Here is a 21,369-nt window from a genome sequence, read left to right as displayed (position 1 = left end):
TATTTTTATTATAATGTTTCTGTGTTTTTATACACTACCGTTCAAATGGTTGTGGTCTGGATTTTTTTTTTTTTACTTTATTTAGCATGGATGCATTAAATTGATCAAAATTGACAAGAAAGATTTCAATTTCAAATAAATGATGTTCTTTTGAATGTTCTATTCATCAAAGAATCATTACAAAATTAACATTTAAAAAAATATATATTAGGCATATTTTCATTTTTTTCTACGTTGATAATAATTACAAAACAACATTGATAAGCAGCAAATCAGCATATTAGAATTTCTAATGGATCACTGAAGACTGAATTTTCAAATATATTCAAATAGAAAACAGATATTTTTAAATTGTAATAATATTTCCCAATTTTATTTTTACTGCAGCCATGGTGAACATAAGAGACTTAAAAAAATTTTTTTTGAATCTATCCCAAACTTTTTTTAACGATAGTAAATACCTTTTAATATATGATAAATATTCCATGTAGTCTCTCTACATGCATAATATTTAGGCTATGCATGCATAGTTTTTATACAAGAATTAGAAACTATTTAAATTAGTTTTTGATGCGGTATAGAATGTCACAATGCAGAACACTGCTGTCACTGCTGTGCCAACTTTTCATATTTGTGCATACATGCAAGAATAGAAGAAAACAAGAAAAGAAAGAATTGTTAGTTTGCATTCAAGTCACTAACTCCAGTGAATTCTCAGGACAGTTTTCTGAATAACATTGTGTTGGACATTCTCTAAAAACTTGGCCTTGTCCCCAGGAAAATGTCTTGCCTATTAAGTGTAAGTCTGTGGCAGAATTCAGAACAGCCTCACTGACTCCCTCTGGGTTCATCTCAACAGAACAGGTTGAAAGTCTATTCTAGTTTTGATGTTGGAGAATTGTTTCATGAATTCCTAGTACTTTTTATTAGTTAACCTTGTCTCTTATATAAAGCTAGACTCTTAGTAAGCTAACAACTGTGCTCCTTTCTATTCCTCTGGATAGAGTGTAGTAGCCATTTTAGACTTTAGAATTGCTGATGTTCTTCCAAGCCACTGTTTGTTAATCAAAATTTCAACTACCAGTTTTCACATTTTTAAATCCTTCCTACACCTCTGCAAATTCCAGTTTCTACTACTAACAGATCTTTCTTTTTTTATTCTGTGTGTATATTATATAAAGTACTTAAAACACTTTTTAATGTAACACTTGAATGCAAGTTGCTCTACTGCATTGCAACCAGACTTTCACCTCTTGTAATATCCTGTCTCCCCTCGGGGTTTCAGGCCAGACGGCCTCGCTCTGCCCCTCACTTAACCCCAGATCTTGAGCCCTTATCTTCGGCTACAGTCCGACTTCACCAGCCTTTCCCAGGAGCTGGAGCATGTGCGGTGGCAGCAGCAGTGGCAAAACTCAATCTGTGCAGCTCTGGCCAGAGAATCTCCATCCAGTGCCAAACAAACAAAGCCTCAGGAGGTTCACACAGAGCACAACTCATCAGAGCAGCCCTGCCAGGTCCCAAACCACAGGAGGAACAAATGCAAAGAGAGGGCAAGGGTGTCCCGTTTCAAACGCAGGGCCAAGAAAAGAGGAAAAACAAACAACTCTGTCAAGATGGACTACGTTTGGAAAAAACTGAGAGAGCCATCACGGACACTAACAAGGTTTCAGAATTCCAAAACAACACTAAAACATGAAATTGAATGTAAACCAATGATATAAAAAATAGACTTTTACAGCAATTTATGATGCAGTACATCTTGTATTAGAGTGTAATACAAGATGTACTAACAGGAATATTTATGTCCCACTAGTATTCTAAAAGGAACCGTTTTGAACATCATCCTTCTTGAACTTTTTAAGTCTGTTGTGATCTTTCCTTTTATTCTCTAAAAGGAGTGTCTCTGTGTCGGTTACCATGGGAGTCCAAAACCTCCAAAGGACAATTTTCACCCCTCCTCTGCCACAGTCTGCCCATGATCCTAGATTTTGAGACCTTTGCCACAGATCGTGGTGGGATACCGGACACGACACCACCCCGAGAGTGGGTCAGAGACATATGGGACGCCTGGTTTGACGAGGTGCAGGCTCTCTCCATGATGGTCTGGAGGACAACCAGCTTCCACAGGACGAGATCCAGGATCTGAACAGAGTGGTTTTGGATGAAGGTCTCAATACAGCTGATTCAGAGCACAAAGTGGCCAAGCTGACCCAAACTTTGACTGAATGTAGAAACCACAGTGCCTTCGACTGGTGTCGTCGTGGAGCACTTTACATCTCAACCAGGCCCTTGAAGATCTCAATGCTGTAAGCCTTATTTTCTTATCTTTCATTAGTGATGCATGCTAAGGTAAGCATAACTTATACTATTGCTCATAAGATTTTTTTTTTCAGTGTTAGCTCATTAAAAAATGGTTCATTTCAAAAATCATTATCCAAACAAACCAGAACAGAACGTTCTATAGATGTGACCTGATTTTCTGCTTAGTTTATTGTGTACTAATGATCGATCTGTTTTTCTATTTTTAAAGACCATCTCCCTGGAGCCCCATTTACTGGATGCATACTGGCACAGACACTGCATCTACCTGCTGAGAAACGACCCCGATAGAGCTCTGGACGATCTAAACTTCATCGTTAAGAACAACAAGAAGCATGCAGGTGTGTGCATGAAGTCCACTTACATAACCAGACAGCAGAAAGACAAGATACTGATGCAATACTAGTGTATGCTATCTGACCTCTGTATTGGACAAGACAGAACCTGTACGGTTAAAGGGCACTTAACAAAACAAGACTGTCATATTCTGAAATAAAAATTTTGATGTGCTAATATAGACATTCTCCAGCGTTCACAATACTAAGCTTCCTCCTCCGTTCACAGAGACCATTTATGGAAAGTAAGTTTACAATAAATAGTTTATAAGAAACAGGTCTTTCAGAACAAAACTATAAAAAAAAAAAAAAAAAAAAATTTAATTAAAATTAGAAATGCTAGCTTCACAACTGAATTTAAATTTGAAGAGAGAAAAAAAGAGAAAGAAATAACTAAAACTGAAATAAAAATAAACCTACAGTAAAAAAAAAGTAACAAAAACTGACAAAATTACTAAAAATTCAATTAAAAATAAAACTGAAATTATAAAATAAAAGCTAATTAAACATATTAATAAAAATATAAGAGTATATTAGTAATACTAAAATAACACTGATTCAGAATTTGTCGTGATTATGATGTGATAACCATGAGCGCATTAACATATAACCAGCCACGTTATAATAAAAAGTAGCATTATAATATACAATAAATGCCTACTCAGTGTTCATCTTAAAAGCTAAAAACAGCCTGTTTAATTAAAGCTGCAGTCCGTAAGTTTTGCCTCTTTGTCGCCATCTCTGTTTGAAAACCTGCAATTGCAGCTATTTGTGGAATTATCTTCCTTGCGTGGGTTGTGCGCTGGCACGGCTCCAGTGCAGATTAATCTAATGTTTTGAGGAGTATGTGTGTGTGGCAGTCAGTCACCGCACCGGGGGGTATTCCAAAAAGCAGGTTATGTGACATACCCGGGTATGTTTAAGGATAAGCAAGCGGATAACCTCAGCTTTCGGTTCCAAAATCGGAGGTTACTTTCAGGGTATGTAAGTAACCATAGTAACTTGCTCTCCGAAGATAACCAGAGCAGGTTATGTTCCAGGGTTAGTTCACTTCAGCGCTATCAGAGCACGTGTGATCTACTGACGAACCTTCAGTGGGCGTGACAGATAGCGCACAACATTATATAATATTACAACTCCAGCGCAGATGAATCTAATGTTTTGAGGTGAATGTGTGGCTGTCAGTCACCGCACCGGTGTGTATATTTACTGTACTTTGCAATCACATATTCTAGCCTACATCTTGGTAGTATATGACCCAAATAAGAATTTTCACCGTATATTGTCATTTGAACAAGTAACAAGTCTGCCACGTTTGTTCTGACCAACTGAGGAAAAAAGCATTACAATAAATCATGCTACCAATGGTGATTTAATCTAAAGACCGGTTAGCTCATATGCAAATTATTATTATTGTTATACTTTATTCTCAAATTATTAATGTTAACAACATCAGCATTGCGTGACTATGAGTATAGTGTGTATTAGCATGTAGATTTCAATTTCTGTACAGTATTCTCTAATTGTCATACTATTCGAATTTCATATTAAAAAATTAATTGAACTCAAAAAGCAAATTATGCTCCCTTCAAACTTGTCTTTAAAATACAAATCTTGTGTAATCCCAGGCTATCTGTAATCAGAAGCACATTTAAAACTGCAATATAATTTAATTTAATTCACATGTGTTTCATAAACACATAGTCCTTTCTGGATTACAATCCGCCATCAAAATGATACATTTAATTATTCTAGCTGCTGTGAGAAAAGGCTACAAATGATCGGCCACCTGCAAGATCCTCACATGCGATAGCCTAGTAGCCGGGACAAATTCTTTATGTTTACAGACGTGACGTAATGACGCGGCAGCAGGCTTGAATTTCCCGTGAAAACCTACCCATACCACATTATAAGCCAACCGTTGTGAATCTTACGAAAAAGTAAGGCGAAAGTTTTGAACACTGGCTGGTTATGTACTTGCTCAAATATTGATTTCGGATCATTTTTAACCAAAAAAAGTTAAGGTCAGCTTTAAGGTCAGAGAGAATGTAAAATGCTCATGTAAAAGTAAATTATTATATTTCTGGTGCCCAAAACTTTTTCAGAACAAAGTGTACAGTAGAAGCTCATGACTGATGCCAATTGTGTTCCAGACACCTTCATGTCTAGAGCAGAAATCTACAAACAAAGAGGGAAACCACACTGGCATTCAGCTACACCCAAGCCATCAAAGTCAAGCAAGATGATGCAGAGATCTAATTTAAGAGGGCAAAGATGTATGAAAAGATGGGCTAGATACTGCTGGCCATGAAGGACTATGCAAAAGTGAGCCCTATGAAACAATCTAAATAGATTTGCTTTCCAGAAGCAAACGTGCTTGCAAGGCGATGTGTAATAGACTAATCACAGTTAGCTACGTCAAAATTACTTACTCTGTTTAAATCAGGTAGATTTTGAACATTAATTGTCAATTCCTCTTCCACATTTTTGCTCTTGGCTGCTTGTTACTGTTTTATTGATTGATTTCTACTTCTTATGCTTTTTATATTCTGACCTGTGAAGCAGTTTGAGCTGCATAATATATGAAAGGTGCTGTTCAGTTAAAATGTATTATAATTAACAGAATTACAGATAAGAGTTAAATGTGGAAAAATTGTTCCTTGCTGTGTGTAGCCCCTGCATATCCTTTCTGCAGTCTGATATTGCCAGTTTATGCAGCACATTTCAGCATGAATTTTTTGTGAACCTGTCAGAGTGTGATACAGGCATTGCAAAGAGGCTGTTGGTGAGTTAAAATCATCCTGGGCGAGAGAACCGCAAAGTGCAGTTTCTCATTTCACATGTGAAGGGGACGTTTCTTAAAAGCACAGAAGCAAAAACGAGTCACTTAATGGTCCGTTTAACTCTAAGGGTCAGAGAGAAGGTGGGAAATGGATTTGTATAAAAAAAACTAAATTGATCTATTTTTGGCACAAAAAAAAAGCATGTTTGAATGGAATCTGTACATTTTTGGCATTGCAAGCACTGCAAGAAGGCATTCTGAATTAGTGTTTGCTAGGTGTTATTTTTGCACTCTTTAACCACTTTATTTAGCTTGTATTAATTTTAGTGGACAGAATTAGTTAGTTTTCAAAGCTTATCTGAGCAGAGCACAGTTGGCAGGCACATCATGCACTCTAAATATAAATCCAAGATCTGTTTGAGTTCACAAATGACTGCTGATAATGCTGATTATACAAGACTGTTGCTTAATCATTGCCTCAGTGATTGCCTCAATTTACATGGAACATGGAAGATTTTAAACATAAATCCTTTTTGACCCCTAGACCTTCACCATCGACTTTACAAGGACCGATGCAATGATGATCCATGGAATACAGCACTTCAACAGCTCCAAATGGATGTAGGCCCTGGAAGACTTCTCCTTACTTCTGAAGCAAGAACCTGGGAATGCTACAGCCAGGTCAGGATTATTATGAGGTTTATATATCTCATTCAGCATGCTCAGTGTTTGATTTCCACTAAATATAATTACATTACATCTACGCTGATGTGTAAATCCAATTATAGTTTTTCCGCTCATGGCAGAACATACAGAGGAAGGATCTATTCCAAGCTGGGTCGGTTTGAGAAGTCTATCGAGGACTTTTCTCTGGCTGTGCACTTGGATCCCAGTAGCTGGTTGGAGTTTTACCACAGAGGGTGTCTGTTGAGGGAGATAATGCCTCACATGGCCTTAAGGGATCTCAGCACATCTGGTAACACGCACATGTTTGATATAACACATGAAAACGTGCAATTTTCACAGTTTCTCTATATAAAGATACAGTACTTTGCTAACATTTTGAGGGGCTTGAGGAAGACTGATGCCCATGGGAATTTTTAAGTAATATGTTGAGGTCTGACACTTTCTGTTGAAAAGCAGGATGATTAGACAGATGGTTCAGTCACGGTTGTTCAACAATCAATTCAAAAGTTACACATGAGTGTTTTTCATAAGATTTCTTCAGGAAGCCCAAAGGAAAGAAAAAATCTGAAACAAAGATCTCTTTAATATCTTTAATACCTCATATCTCTTTAACGTTTCTTCTAGACATCAATGGGACTGCATCTGCTTCTCAGTTTTTTCCTCCTGAGAGAGACCTCAGTAGCTTGTTTCTGCTTGTATTTCAGAATTACGAGAAAAAAAAAATTTGAGTTAATATCTCGCAATTATATATAGATGTAGAACTCAGAATTGCAAGAAGAAGAAAAAAATTGTAAGATATAAATTCAGAATTGTGAGATAAAAAGTTACAATTACCTCTTACCTCTTTTATTATTATTATTTTTTTATTCTGTGGTAGAAACAAGCTTCAATCAATACAATCAATGTATGTCAGCAGTTTTTTTTTTCTTAAGGACTTCTAGGAAACTGATAATATCCAAATATTAGCAGTCAGCTATTAATGTGCTCAGTTGTGATGTCATATACATGCAGATTTCTGAATGACCCTTTTTTTTGCTTAGATTGCATAAATGGTCTGGGGAGGGAAATCGTGTTTTCCATAATATGTCTCCATGTCTTTGATCTAAATCTTTAAAGAAAGCCATTTCGCACATAATTATGTACCATCAATGGGGCCACTCTCATAACATCTCATGGCAGGCAGCTGCATCTGTTGAATCAGGTCATATGAGGTTGTTTATTATATCACTACTCAGCCAGCAGAACAAATAAGAGCCATCAAGTCTTATCTTATATGATTTTAGCAGCTGTAATCTGCTCCTTTAATTTCTGAAGATTGGAGGAATATTTTGTCAGCGTTGTCTACAGCAAACTGAACAGCTTCATCAGTAAAGTGTTTCACACCGCCCACCTAAGCACAGTGGTGCTGTATAACGGGAGTGTAGGCATGAGTAGAGCTTCGGCACTAAGCCTATTTTTGCGACATGAACCATGCAGAAAATACTCAGCAGAAAATGCACTTTAAGGCAATTTTATCAACACAATCTTTTGCAGTATATGAAGCAAGATAAATACTGCCACAAACCAGTCACCCGTTGATGCAGGGTTGATGCAAGTTCCACATATTAGCAGCACTTTGAATTTCATTTCATGTAAATAAATTACACCGCCCTGCATCATATTTGCTGAATGAAATCAAATACTTGTTTCTTACAAATTCTTTGGGCTGTTAATTTCAAAAATGGTGCCTGTTTTGCTTTAGCACGTCACACTTTCTCACAAAATATGATGCATTTCATAACATTTTGGCTTTCTGCAACCATTTGTAAGGTGAAGACGTCTTGTTTTATCCCTTAATCACCAGAAGATTGCCACAAATATTATTCCTATCTTCCTTTTGAGCCAGGTTACAACTATTTGTTCTATTCTCTCTGTTTTTCACATGTGTGAATGATTATGAACCCTTTTTTTCTTGCAGATTGTAAGTTAAATAATAGATTTTAAATACTTCTTTGTGTAATTAAAAAAACTTTTGACTGCTTTTGTTATTTTTATAAGTGCATCAAAGCTGACAACTTGAAGCTGCTAACTTGAACAATCATTCTTATTTTGTGAAAAAAAGCTGTATGTGATGGAAAATGTTTGTCGATTTTTTTTTAACACAGCACCATCAAAATAGGTAACATTAGGCCTTTTTTGCAAATCAGCAGAATTTGTTTTTGCCATTTGTAAATGTAAATTAGATTTAATATTGATAATTCCTGTATTAATTCTCAATGGCCAACTCCTGATAACTATTTAATGCTGTATTGCAGTAATTAATTAGATACGTAAAGCAGTAATGCAGAAATCAATTTGATCTTTTGTGTAGAGCCATACAGTGCTCATGTCAGCACTCTGAGCTACTGTATTACAATAACTACACTGCAACTTGTTCCAGACACAGATAATGAAAGTGGTACATTGGAGATCCTCAGAGAGCATATGCATGTGCTGAGAAGTAAAATCACATGCTTTCAAAGCCAGATCCTCTCATTAGCCATGATTTATCTGTATATGTGTGTGTGTTATAGTTCTCATCGATGACAGTGCAGAAAACCTGAGCGCATTCCTACATCGCGGTCTGGTCTACATGACGCTTCGGCGCTGGCAGCAGGCTATGGCTGACTTTGAAGCTGTGATCAAACTTGACAGGTGATGTCCCAGCCTCCTCCACTCTGTGACAAAAAGACCTTCATTTTCTTTTGTTGCACCAGTGCAGAAGGCCGTAGTTGATGATACATTTATTGAAGCATGAAACTCTTTGAAAGTTACTTTTCAAAAATCTATTCTTGGTAAAAAGTGACACAGAGTCTCTGAGCAGCTTATTTCAAATCAATGAAATCGTATCTGAGTCATCATCTCTTCTCTCTGTGTGCACCTCTCTAAAGTCACAGCAGATTTGCGGCTGTTGCCCACGTCAGTTTGGGACTGATCTGTATGCTGAATATGGACCGACATTATGAGGCTATCAAAAAGTTCAGTAAAGGACGGAAGGAGGATCCCACCTATGTAAAAGCCTACGTATGCCGGGCCAGAGCCTACTACAACGTAAGCGAATGTTATATGGATGATTTGGAGTGCCACATAAAAAGATGAAGGAATGTGTTATCAATGTATTTAAAATAAAACTTACCATTGTGTATAGATCTTAATCAGGGTATCACCATATTTCATTTTTGGCAAGAATGAAAACGAGGCTTTGAGGAATAGAAGTACAGTGCATTCAACAGACTGTACTGTTGTTTAACAACAAAATGATTGATCAGCTGACAAAATATCTTTTCAGAAAAAAAAAGTTGATAAAAACTACATAAAACAGTTCTGAAAGTTGTGAATTGTGAAAATTACATGAAAATTACATTGTAAAGACTTTAAGTGTATCCCTCACAGCCTCATTTTCATCTGTTAAATTCAATATGGCATCTAAGCCGACTAAGATCTATAGTTGTGGTTAGCAATTTAAAGAAACCCCAAACCCTGTTTGTGCTACAGTAATAAATAATACTTTAAATCATGCGGCTTGTTGAGGAGGTGTGTTATTACTTTTCTAAACAACCACACTTACAATTTCACTTGCAGGGGAAATACTGAAATATTTAAATTACTTAAAGTAAATTTAAGTAAATATAAAGAATTTAAAATATATATACATATAAATCCAGCAAAATTTATTGTTAGATGTATTTAATATTAATTGTTATAAATATGTTTTGCTACATTTATGTATATATTTTTAAATATATGTCTGTGATCATTTAAAAAAAAGCATTTGGTGATTTTATTTGACTATGCTTTTCTTTTGGTCCTATTTCCTTTGGTCATTTAACCACTTGGACTCATCAGTTATAACTGATTATTTCATTTTTAATTTTCAAATTAATACTATGGATAATGGCATGTCTTGTCCGTGTTCATTTGAGATTTTTTATTATTTTATTAAATATTTTATTATTTTAATGTAGATTTTTATAAAACTAACTAAACAGTGATCTGTTTAGAGCGGTGAAGGATTTGACTCGAGCCATACATATAAAGCCAGACGCTAATGATCTGCACATCATGAGGTTATTTGAACGTACAAATTTGCATGTTCTTGATTCTTTTATTATTTTCTAATTCTTGAGTTGCTGTGTGATTCTTAGGAGATAAAAACCTAAAATGCTTCCTCTATGGACCAGATTCAGAGTACCGCCATATTTATTCTGACACAAGACTGTGAAAGATAGAAGTACAGTTAGTTCAATAGGTCTTACTGTTAATTGAGAATGTCTTCCCGAAATTCCAGTTGAAAAAAAATTTGTTATAAAAAAAATAAAGGAAACCATGGGCTGTGGAAATTAGACATGATCTAAAACCTTAAACCAGTGCAACCTGCTGAAAGGAATTTACTCCTGTCCCTCATTTGTCTTAATTTAAAAATCTAACCTTGACTTAAGTCCATGACAACAGGCTATAAAAAAAAACCCTTATTGTTTTTAATTGGTGAATCTCTGCTATAGAGAAAAGTTCTTTCAATTTTTGTGTCCTGTTTTTAGAGGGAAGTACTTGTATGAAATGAAACAGTTTGACCTGGCTACCCTCTGTATACGGTACGCAGCAGAAATGAAAACAGGTTTAATTTTATTCTCCAGCAAATTGCAAGCATACTTTCAGTTCCTGAAATATCTCAGCCCTTATCGCTGCCCATCTTTTAATGAGCATCATTAAATTTTGTTAGGCCACCTGGCCCAACTGAAGGTGAAGTAAACCTTGCAGGAAAATGTGGTTTATGTTGCCATAACAACAACTAGACCCAGCTGTAAACCTCTCCTCCTTTCTGTCACAGTTCTGGGTTTATCACCGGTCCAGCAAGCTGTCGTCCAGTCGTTCCTGGGGAACGATGCCAATGCCATCGCCTGTCTCGAGAAAGCGGTCGATATGTGTACTTCTCCTCCACACCTCATTCTTCTCGGGAGGACGCTGATGAGGGAGAACAGGTTCACAGTGAGTCTGAGACTCATGCAGGGTGTATCTTAGTCAAGCTCTGTCTGGCAGAACTAAGCCGGCAAAACACCAAACAGACTTCTCCAAAGACACCAACACAAACAAGTCATTATTAGTATTACTTTTTTCAGCAGTTTTAGAAATACACCAAAGTGATAAACTAGAGGCTGTGCATTAGAGTTTTTACAGTTACTACTGTTCAAACATTTGATTTTGAATCTTTTTTGTATCAAAAATACTGTAAAACAGTAATATTGTGAAATATTATTACAATTTAAAATAGCTGTTTTCTATTTTAATATATTTTAATATTTAATTTATTGCTGTGATCAAAGCTGAATTTTCCGCATCATTACTCCAGTCTTCAGTGTCACACGATCTAATATGCTGATTTGCTGCTCAAGAAACATTTCTTTTTATTATCAATGTTGAAATCTATTGTGCTGCTTAAAATTTGTGTGTGATTTTTTTTTTTTTTCATAAAATATGTATTTTATACATTTTTTATAAAACATAAATTATACCAAAATATATGCACTGTTGTCACTTTTGATCAGTTTAATGCATCTTTGTTGAATAAAAGTATTAATTTATTATAAAAAATTTTTACCAAACTTTTGAACAGTAGTGTACACAGCAGATTATTTTTCGATAGTATGATCTTAATTTTTGTTTTAAATAAAAAAAAATATTTAATGAAAAAAAATCACACTATGTTTTAATGTAGTTTGTTACATTCAAAGTTTTTTTATTTTATCGCAACTTGGCACATTAATACAGAATTTAAATGAAATATGCTTTCAGGTGTGTGTGCAATGGCTATTTTTATGTTTTGTCTTGCTGAACCATTGTTCAACCATCTTGCTGTCTTGCTGTCTCATTTAGAATTTAATGAGAAACCGTATTACTACTATAGTTCAAACATTTGAGCATGGCGCTAGCAACGCCAAGGTCATGGGTTTGATTCCCAGGAAATGCATGGATATAACTTATAAAATGTATACCTTGAATGCAATGGATAAGTCTGCTTTCTGTCAGCATTCTGTACATTTCATTACCTCTTATAAAGCATCTTTTTGTCTGTTCGTAGGCAGTATTATGACCTATTAATGCTGCAAGTTTTCCATGGTTTATATTGTGTCATACACAGGAAGCGGTGGAGAGTTTCAGAAATGCCCTGTCACTTCTTGGTACCAATAAAACTAAACTCAATACTTCAAAAGAGGCTGCGGAGGTCTTCTGTCTTATTGGCATATGCAACATGAAACAAATGCTTTTGTTACAAGTAATTAATTGAATAATAAAGTCAACATTAAACCAATTAAAAATGTACCCTCTTCACTTTTTTAAAACATGTTTCTGAATATCATTATTTGTGGTTCAATAAACGATAAAAAGGATGTAGCATTTTATTACGTTCATAAGATGTGATAGTTAAAATCCAAACAGATGGAAACACAACCATATCTGTCCCTATTCTCTCATCACCTTTTTTTAATACAGCAGAGTGAAGACTCTCTCCTCCTCCAGGCTTTGGATGCTTTTAACAGCGCTGTGAACATGAACCTAGACCATGCTGAGGCTCACCACTGGTGTGCGGACTGTGCCGCGTGCATCTACAAGACTCCACTTTAACCTCTATCAGGTACACCTTGATTCTAGATCAGTGCATGGTCTGTCTGAACATTAGGTTCAGATTTAAAACATGTTTTTCATTTTTTTTTCAAGGTGCATCTAAGCCGAGCTGCCCTTTATGGGGCTCAAGGACGATATGCAAAGGCTGGACTCGACTGTAATGAAGCTATCAGGATCCAGCCCAAGAGTGTCAGAGCATACTTGTATAAAAGAGCTCTTAAATTGAAATTTGAAAGTCAGTAAAAAAATAGCACAGTTTTGAGCATAATTACCTGTCACTTGAGGCTGATACGCTCTATGATATTCGAGAGAAATGCTGAGCACTTATCTTGTTTTAGGCATACAAGAGTGCAGTGGAGGATCTGACAATGGCGATCCAATTGGACAGTGCCTGTTCATTTGCTTACTACAACCGCGGCGTATGTTTTCATGAGCTGCGGGATTATGAGCTGGTGACGTTTCTTTTAATTTCCCCGCTTTGCATCCGCTTTTTCAAATCAGCAATGCATGCAGGATCATATATACAGAAACGTATACAAGGACGTATGCAGGATGATTTTTCATAACAATTGCACTTCTGCATTTGCATTTTAATGCATAGTTGTTCTCTTCCTCTGCATTATTTCTCTTTAATCTTCAAGGCTCTCAGAGACTACAGCACTACGCTGCTCTTGGGCTGTAAGACGGAGCTTGAGCTGAAAGTGTTGATAAACAGTGGCCTTCTCTATGTGGAGCTGAATGACTATGACAGTGCCCTTCAGGTAGGCCACAGTTATAAAGAAAGAAAATAAGAAGCATTGATTGCATCAGACCTGTAATGCGTTTGTCTCAAGGATTTTGAAAGCATATTCATCATGATGTTTGATTCATAGTGAGGTTTTTCATATTTCTCTATTCTTGTTTTCAAAGCCAACATGAAATGTCATTTACAACATAGTTTTACGTCCATAAGTTGACGTAAAGTATTTTGGAGATAAAAAAAATGTTGTAACGTAAGTTTATCCCTTGGGAATTGATTGGAATGTCAGAGTAGCCATTAAATATAACAATAAAGTTTTAGAATAATGTGAACCGATTTAAATGTAAACAGAGTCATTTTTTGTTAAGTTGACTTTAGTAGCATTATTATAAAAGCAGTAGTAGTGAAAATAATGTTAGTGAAAATGATTGTGTTTTGTTGTTGGACTTTAAGGCTGCAGCACAGAAACAACCAGAAGATGTAATACTTTATCATGCACTGGGAGTTATTCACCACAGATGTGCATTTATTTTGAGTTATTATTGCGTATTGATTGACCATTTCATAGTGCTAAATTTCCATGCTTAAGCTGAGAACCATTTTCACTCAGCAGTGGGGTCATAAAAACTGCTCTACAGCATGTTAAACTGCTTTAGTGATTAAAATAAAAGATCAAGGCTTTAGCCCTCTGAGACACCATCATGGCAGGTCATGTGATTTTATTCACTGAGAATTTCTTGAACTAGGAATTCATTGAATTTAGTTGAGTTTTCATTCTGCTTTTTATTGTGAAATACAGAATGCACCACTGTAAAGAGGTGATTCATATAGTATCAATCTATATTATAGAAAATCTATTTTTCTTGAGTCTTTAAAATAAAAGAGTTTGTCATGTTAAAATACAAAATTATTTAAAAATAAATAAAATAAAAATGAAATTATGCCTGTTTATGTAAAGTTGTAAAAAGACACAACTGCAAAAGAAAAATCATGTTTATTAAGAGGGTAAACATGTAAAACTACATTATGCCTGAATTATGAAATTATAAATAAATTGTGAGTAATTATGTCTTTTGCCACAAGAAGCTTAGAATATACACACTACCATTCAAAGTTGTATTCATATTTTTTTTTACTATGTTTAAGTCGTGAAACATATTTTCAGGATACTTTGGTGAATATAAAGTTCAAAAGAATTTATTTGAAATAGAAATCTTTTGTAACATTATAAATGTCTTTTCTGTCACTTTTGATTAATCCATCATTTCTGAATAAGAGTGTTCAAAAGAAAAAAGAAAAAACTTACTGACCCCAAACTTTTGGATGATAGTTAATGGAAAGCATGAGTTTGAGTGGAAGAACACTCTAAAGACTACATTATTAATGGTGTCCTGAAACCTTGTATGACATTTATGAATAGTTATAAGCTCACTGTGAACTGTGCTGCTTATCGTGCAAATCTACATTTAACTGGTGCATTCAAAGCGTATCTGTTATTTTTATTGATCAACACTGTGCTGTGCTTCCAGAATGTGCTCAGACTGACTTATATCAGATTAACAGCCTATGACAGACAGGACTTCTCATCTCTTTACATGGACTATATCATATGAAATATCTTAGTAGCTCACTGATGAGACACATTGCTCTCTGAACTATCATTTACAAAAGAACAGAATGCTTTCAGATCCATAGAAGTCGACATTTGCACATTTTCATTTCTTAAAAAGGAGCACTTTCAAATAAATGGCTCTTCACAATAACTGAAGGGTATTTTTTTCTTTTTTAAACTGTGACTTCTGGGTGAATTCAATGCTCACACTGGGAATGGTGCACAGCTTGTAATTCAGTGTTCAAAAGCAAGAGAGAGAGGACGTTTTTACACAGTGTTCAAGGCAAAGTTCATAATTAAGCAGACAACTAATATTCATGTGCAAACAGAATTAGGACACATCACTGAGTGTAATAGTCTACTTACTTTGTCTGTTTTCAAGCCTCGGCTAGTTACAGGAAGCTGTGGATGCATACAGCCAAGCTTTAAGACTTGATCCCTTCTTGCAAGATTCCCATGTGGGTAGAGGCAATGTTCTCATGGATTATCAAGTCAAGTCAAGTCAAGTCTATCTCAATCCACTCTGTTCAAGTGCCCGCATTAGCCTGGCATACAGCTTACAGGTAGCATAAAAATAATTGTCTTGCTTCTTATTTCTCTCAGGTTGATCTTTCATAGCATAACTTATAACGTTTAACTTTTCATAGCTTAGAGAAGTTCCCAAATGCTTCATTTAAGTATCCACATCCTTCTTAATCTTCCTTCAGAGAAATAAAAATGTTAAAACAAAAATGTAAAAAAACGCTCAAATGAATGTGGATAGCATACTACCTCTGATAATTTGGTTTTGGGAGAATTTGATGTGAAATGTCACTGAATTTTGACAGCAGACTTTTGTATCCTGGCAAAAATGAGCACAGTTGTGATCTCTTCTGAATCTTTAGAAGGAGACACATACAAGATTACTGTTTTTTTCCCCCTCAGTAGAAACATCTAAGAAACAGGAGATTTAAACAGTCTCTATTTAATCTCATTGATGGCTAGGGGACCCAACAGAGATATTAGAGAGATTTTTTTTTTGCGATTTTTTTTGTATGGGTAACATAGAAAGTTTGCACAGTACTGCTGTATTATAAATGGCTTTTGTTGCAGCTGTATTTGTATGGAAGCTTATTTCTGCCACAAAAAAAAAAAAAAAACTTTTTATCTCACAATTCTGAATATTTTTTCTTGCAATTCTGAGAAGAAAAGTCTTTTTGTGAATTTTGAACTCGCACTTTTGAGAAGAAAAGTCAGAATTATGTGGTGAAAAGTCACAGTTAGCTTTTTATTTTTTTTTGTATTCATTGGCAAAACAAGCTTGTTTCCTCAACAGAATAAAAAAAATGCATCTGCGACTTTTCCTCTCAGAATAACAAGCTTATATCTCGCAATTGCGAGACTTTTTCACTAAGAATTGTGAGGAAAAGAAAGTCAGAATTGTGAGATAAAAATTCACAATTACCTTTTTTATTTTCTGATTCTGTGTTGGAAATAAGCTTCAGTATTTAAGGCATCAATATTTGTATCTTCTCAGTTGCAACAATATCCTCTACTCAACAATTAATATGCTGGATGGCATGGACAAGTCTGAAATTGAAATCTTGTCCTGTTCTATCTGTTGCCTATTGTGATTTCATGTCATACATAAATCACTTTATTATAAAATGTTGTCCTGTAATGTACATAATAATCTCAGCAGGCAACCAGTGCATCCAAAATATGTCTGTTATGGGAAGGAAACTAAATCACAAGAAAGTAATCATAACTGACAATAAATTCTTGACAACACCATTAGTTATTTTAGAATTACTCAATTACAGAACTACTCAAATATTTTGCATTACAAAAATTTAAGTGGTCTCTTTAAATGCTTGAAGTGTAGGAAACAAGAAATGATCTATTCTAAATATAAATCTTAACCTTGTTAACCTTGGTATTCTTAATTTCTACATTCTCTGTTCAAGACTTTTGTTTGTCTGGTATGTTTCTATGCACTGTCTCTGACTTTGTTGCTCAATTTTCTTTTTAAAAAGAAACCTTTCTTGTGTATTAAATGTAGAAGTACTAAAGGCCAATGCCCAGAGACAAACCACAAAAATCCGGCCAACAGTAGGAAACAAGCAAGGATGTATCTGATTGCTTTTGGTATTCATCCTGGCCCTCATTATCTCTGTCTCTACAGCCTGTTGCCTCTCAAGTCTATTGATTTCCACTAATCCATGTCGATATCTTGTCCTCTATGGCAGGTTTTGGGATTCTTCCAGAGAGCCTGGAATCAGTTCACTGTGGCTGTAGAGGTGAACCCTAAATGCTGGCCGGCGTATGAAGGCAGAGCTGTCACCAGCCTACAGATGGGCAACATGTTTGCAGCTCTGCAAGATATAAACACTGCTATAAAGGTTGTCAGTGAAGATTTTTTAAAGAAATGTATACTTTTATTTAGCATGGATGAATTTAATTGATCAAAAGTGATCAATTATAAGGTTATAAAATGTTTCTGTTTCAAATAAATGCTGTTTATCTGAAATTATTATTATGAACAAAAATGTATCACAGTTTCTACAAAATACAAACCAGCGCTGTTTTCAACATTGATAATAATAAGAAATGTTTCTTGAGCAGCAAATCAGCATATTAGAATGATTTCTGAAGGGTCATGTGACACTGAAGACTGGAGTAATGATGCTGAAAATTCAGCTTTGCATCACAGGAATAAATTATATTTAAAATATGTTCAAATAGAAAACAATTATTTTAAATTGTGGTAATATTTTACAATATTACTGCCTTTATTGTATTTTTGATTAAATAATTGCAACCTTGGTGAGCATACGAGACTTATTTCAAAAACATTAACAAATCTTACCAACCTCCAATTTTTTTTAACAGAATATATTTATTTATTCAGTTAGTTAGTATGTTTTTTACAGAATATGTCTTGGTCACTCTTTTCCATGCAATGAAACAGAATTTTTCATTTTTTTAGTGAATTATTCCTATAATATCTCTTGTCTTTGCCCTTTTTAGTGTAACCCTCATGCAGAGCAGCTCTTTACAAACCGAGGTCTGATCCAACAGTTAATGAGGGATAAAGCTAGTGCCATGAAGAACTACCAGACCGCTTTCAGCCTCAACCCGGGATATGCCCTTGCTTACTTCAACGCTGCCAACCTCTTCTTTTACAATGGACAGTTTGAGCAGGTAAAACCAGAGGGAATTCACTACTGACTCTCTAGACGAGAGCTGCTGAGATATATAGTGGGTCTCATTTTTTCTGCGACACAGGCATGTAAGTACTACAGCCGAGCTTTTGAGCTGGATCCCTCAGATGAGTCTGCCATCCTGAACCGAGCCATCACTCACGCTCTGCTGCGGAAGGTCCCAGCATCCCTGCAGGATTTCAGTGAGTCTTTCTGCCTCAACATGCTGTCTGCACATGTCTACTATAACAGAGCCAACTTGTACTGCTCTCTCAGACAGTTCCAATCAGCCGAGAGGGACCTTACGCAAGGTGTTAGTGTTCACTGCCACATTTTATTAAAAGAACAATATTCTACATTTGAGTACCATTATGTCCCCTGAAGTCCACTTATACACTACCGGTCAAAGGTTTGGAATAATTATGATCTTTTTGTTGTTTTTGAAAGAAGTCTTTATGCTCAGTGCTGCCTTTATTTGATCAAAATACTGTAATAGCAGCAATACTGTGAAATATTATTACAATTTAAAATAATTGTTTTCTATTTTAATTCATTTTAAAATGTCATTTATTCCTGTGATGCAAGCTCAAAGCTAAATTTCAGTGTCACATGATCCTTCAGAAATCATTCTAATATGCTGATTTGCTGCTCAAGAAATTAATACTTTTATTTAGCAGGGATGCATTAAATTAATCAAATGTGACATTAAAGACATCTATAATATTGCAAAAGATTTCTGTTTCAATGTCTATTTCAATTAATGCTGGAAAATCTGCTTTACATCACAGAAATATTTTTATGAAGTATAAAGTATATTCAAATAAAAAATAGTTATTTTAAATTGTAATAATATTTCACAATATTCCTGTTTTTACTGTATTTTTGAGCAAATTAATGCAGCCTTGGTGAGCATAAGAGACTTCTGTAAGAAACAAACAAACAAAAAAATATTATTACAAACTTTTGATGAGTAAGGGTATATGTCAGTTAAGGATTTTTGCATGAAGAATTCATATTACCATTTTCCATGTAATTTTTTCCCTATTTCTTATTCTTTGTAGAGACAAAAACTTAACCAACTTTTATAATTTATTTAGGGTTATGTTTTTAATTATCTTTTTTTTTTTTTGTATTTCAAGCTTGAGAATGATAACCTTATAGCAACTAATTTGGTAGTACGCAGATATCACTAATTCTCCTATGAATACTGAAGGTCACATTAATCATCATACAGCATGTCATGAGAGAGCAAGGCCAAAAGCTGACTACAGAGTATATTGTGTTTCTTGATTTCATTAGCATATATATAGAAAGGTTATTATGTTCCAACTTCAAAACATCCTGATATTAATATGCCAATAATGATTAATCGCTTTACATGGAGATTTGTACATCAGGCCGACTTTCGATGTCGTCTGCACTTAATTACATCTGATGATACTGGCTGATATCTCTGTGGAGGGCTTTTGTCAAGATGATGAATGTAGAGTTGGGGAAAAGATAACAAAGTTGTCTTTATCCTCAACAAATCCAGACAGTGATACACGTGCTAGTCTCAGTCTCTTACAGCATGTAGTCAGACCTCCCACAAATCCACTCATCGACCATCTGATGCAAACTGCACACTGAAATCGTTAGCTGTAAGATTGTTTAATGTTTTTGAAAAAAGTCTCTTATGCTCACCAAGGCTGAATTTATTTGGTCAAAAATACAGTAAAAACAGCAATATTGTGAAATATTATTACAATTTAAAATAATTATTTTCTATTTGAATATATTTTAAAATGTAATTTAGGTCACACTTTTAAGGTCCAATTCTCGCTCATAACAAACCATTAAGTACGACTTTTGCCTCAGTAAACTCCTAATTTGCTGCTTAATAATAGTTAGTAAGGTAGTTGTTAAGGTTAGGTATTGGTTTGAATTAGGGATGTAGAATATGGTCATGCAGAATATGTGCTTCATAAGTACTAATAGACAGCCAATATGTTAATAATAGGCATGCTAATAACCAACTAGTTAAAGGGGTCATATGATGCGATTTAAATTTTTCCTTTCTCTTTGGAGTGTTACAAGCTCTTGGTGCATAAAGAAGATCTGTAAAGTTGCAAAGACTAAAGTCTCAAATAAGATATTCTTTATAAAAGTTAAGAGTCAACCACGCCTACCTAAAAACCACGCTTCGTCATGCCTAGAGCTGATCCGTGCTGGTCGCTGAGGAAATACATCAACTTTGTGCTGTGGTTTGCCGGATCGGCTTTCACCGTGGATGAAGCGGAGTCCAGCCCGGGGTCGTCATATGTGGTTGCCACAAGCCCGCCGGACGCTCCTTCATCGAATCCGCCGACTCTAGGCCTCCGGCCTCCGCTCACTCAACGCAGCCGTGTGACGCTGTTTCATTGTGAAAGCAAAACAACTTTGTTTGGCCTTCCAAAAGAGGACATGACTAGAAATCAGTGGTTGTATTTGGTTGTACAAGTTGTATTTACAACACTGTTCCAGAACAGTTTAACCCAAATAAAATTTTCAGCATCATTACTCCAGTCTTCAATGTCACATGATCCTTCAGAAATCATTCTAATTTGCTGCTCAACAAACTTACTTTTCAAATCATTAATCAATGATTAAAGCAGTTTTGCTGCTTAATATTTTTGTGGAAACTGTGATACATTTTTTTCCCCAGGATTCTTTGATGTATAGAAAATTCAAAATAGCAGTATTTTCTTGAATCTTTTCTAACATTATAAATGCCTTTGCTGTCACTTTTGATCAATTTAATGCATCCCTGCTAAATAAAAGTATTAATTTGTTGTTTTTTTTAATTACTGACCCCAAACATTTTTATTTGGTAATATGTTTTTTTTATCTAAAAATAATCAGAGCTTATTATTTTTACAATCTGCTATTTTTCAGTATTCACATGGAATTTTATTTGATCCTTATTTTAATTAATCATTTTCCTCACAACCGTCCTTAAACTGCATATAAAAAATGTTCCTGTCTAAATAGGCAGTTCTTAAACTTAACAAGCTGTAGTGTAGAACAATACTCAGAGTCCTAAAACTGTGTGTGTG

The 21,369-nt window shown here is 35.1% G+C and overlaps 1 pseudogene; it reads left to right on the top strand.

Moving 5' to 3' along the window:
• The window catches only part of LOC107689319 (uncharacterized), a 35,476-nt pseudogene that overhangs the window by 12,976 nt on the left and 1,131 nt on the right, over window positions 1-21,369 (top strand).

The sequence above is a fragment of the Sinocyclocheilus anshuiensis genome, unplaced genomic scaffold (genome assembly GCF_001515605.1).
Source record: "Sinocyclocheilus anshuiensis isolate Anshui unplaced genomic scaffold, SAMN03320099.WGS_v1.1 scaffold1006, whole genome shotgun sequence".
Lineage (NCBI taxonomy): Eukaryota > Metazoa > Chordata > Actinopteri > Cypriniformes > Cyprinidae > Sinocyclocheilus > Sinocyclocheilus anshuiensis.
This window is presented reverse-complemented; position numbering and strand designations above follow the sequence as displayed.